Source organism: Arachis ipaensis, chromosome B6 (genome assembly GCF_059453495.1).
Source record: "Arachis ipaensis isolate K30076 ecotype BB chromosome B6, ASM5945349v1, whole genome shotgun sequence".
Classification (NCBI taxonomy): Eukaryota; Viridiplantae; Streptophyta; class Magnoliopsida; order Fabales; family Fabaceae; genus Arachis; species Arachis ipaensis.
In genome coordinates, this window is record NC_142441.1 from 91,853,569 (window position 1) to 91,855,413 (window position 1,845).

A 1,845-nucleotide genomic window follows, 5' to 3' on the forward strand; every position below is an offset into this window, starting at 1 on the left:
TACTTCATCTCTTCACATGAAAAATTGACCAAGGAATTGGCTATTGATCAAGATTTGAGAGATTGAATTACAAGAAATTGTAATTCGATCACTTAAGATTGCCAAGGAGATCAATGAGTGCCTTGATTGAGGAAGATATGAAAATGAAATTGATCCGGAGAATGCAACGTCTCCTGAGCCCAATGAACGCCCCATTCCTGATCTTACCCATTCTCTTTAATTTCAGTCATTTACTTTTATGAGCAATTTCCCCATTCCCATTTAAGATTCTGCAATTTACTTTCCGTCATTTACATTCACCTTTTATTTCTAGCATTTACTTTTCTGTTATTTACTTTCCCGCCATTTAATTTTCTGCAATTCTCAACTCAAATTCTGCTTCGCTCAACTAGAACATTCCTCTAATTAAAGTTGCTTGATCAATCAATCCCTGTGGAATTCGACCTCACTCTATTGTGAGTTTTTACTTGACGACAAATTCGGTACACTTGTCGAAGGAAATTTGTTATGAAACAAGTTTTCCGTGCATCAAGTTTATGGCGCCGTTGCCGGGGATTTATTGTGCATCAACAATGATTAAATTGGAGGATAACTAGATTGAGCATTTTATTTTTTGTTTGATTTAATTTTCTGTTTGAGTTATTTACTTTCTGTTTTAGTTAATTTCTTCCCTTTCCCCTACTTTTTCTTTGTTATTTACCATTCATTTCACTAACCCACTAACTGTTTGATATATTGCATCACTTACACTAACAGTAATTCTGATGGATATACTTTCTGCACCTATTCTCTTTGCTTGTACTTGTTGGTTGTATGACAGGGAGAAGAAGCAGGGCTTCAACTTCCTTTGATTCTGAACCTGAGAACCTTCCTTAGTCTAAGGAGGGAGGCAAGAGAAAAACGTGTAGTTGGTGCTGAAGAAGAGGAGGAACACTTTGAGGAATACTTTGAACCAAACACGGAAGAAAACATGGAAAACCATTGTGAAGAAGAAGCTCACAACCATGGCGGAAGAGGACGAGCAAATCATGCTGGGGAGGATAGAAGAGTTTTAGGCTCTTACATCAATCCAAACCCAGGAAACTGTGGAAGTAGCATTCAAAAGCCAACCATCCATGCCAACAATTTTAAACTAAAACCACAGCTCATCACCCTTGTTCAGAACAACTGTTCGTTCGGAGGAAGTGTCCAAGAAGACCCCAATCAACATCTAACCACCTTCCTGAGAATATGTGACACAGTGAAGTCTAATGGTGTTCATCCTGACGCCTATAGACTGCTCTTATTTCCATTCTCACTCAAGGATAAGGCAGCCAAGTGGCTGGAGTCTTTCCTAAAGGAGAGCTTGACAACTTGGGAAGATGCGGTGAACAAATTCTTAGCAAGATTTTACCCCCCCTCAACGAATCAATAGGCTGAGAGCTGAGGTCCAAACTTTCAGGCAACAAGATGGTGAGACTCTGTATGAAGCATGGGAGAGGTTTAAAGACCTAACAAGGAGGTGCCCACCAGATATGTTCAATGAATGGGTGCAACTGCACATTTTCTATGAAGGGCTCTCCTATGAGTCAAAGAAGGCAGTAGACCATTCATCCGGAGGATCTTTGAACAAGAAGAAGACCATTGAGGAGGCCATAGATGTCATTGAAACAGTAGCAGAGAACGACTACTTTTATGCTTCCGAAAGAGGGATCACAGGAGGAGTGATGGAGCTAAACAATGTAGATGCACTGCTGGCTCAGAACAAGCTCATTACCCAGCAGCTGGCTGACCTCACCAAGAAGATGGAGAGGAACCAAGTAGCAGCAATCACCACTTCAGCAGAGGGAAGTCAGGAGCAAGTCA

General features: G+C 40.8%; 1 non-coding gene across 1 annotated transcript; it reads right to left on the reverse strand.

Moving 5' to 3' along the window:
- Nucleotides 1-1,412: 1,412 nt before the first annotated feature.
- LOC148561758 (small nucleolar RNA R71) lies at nt 1,413-1,519 on the reverse strand. The gene has a single exon (XR_015887463.1). It is a non-coding gene; the product is annotated as a small nucleolar RNA R71 (small nucleolar RNA).
- Between the last annotated feature and the right edge of the window lie 326 nt (nt 1,520-1,845).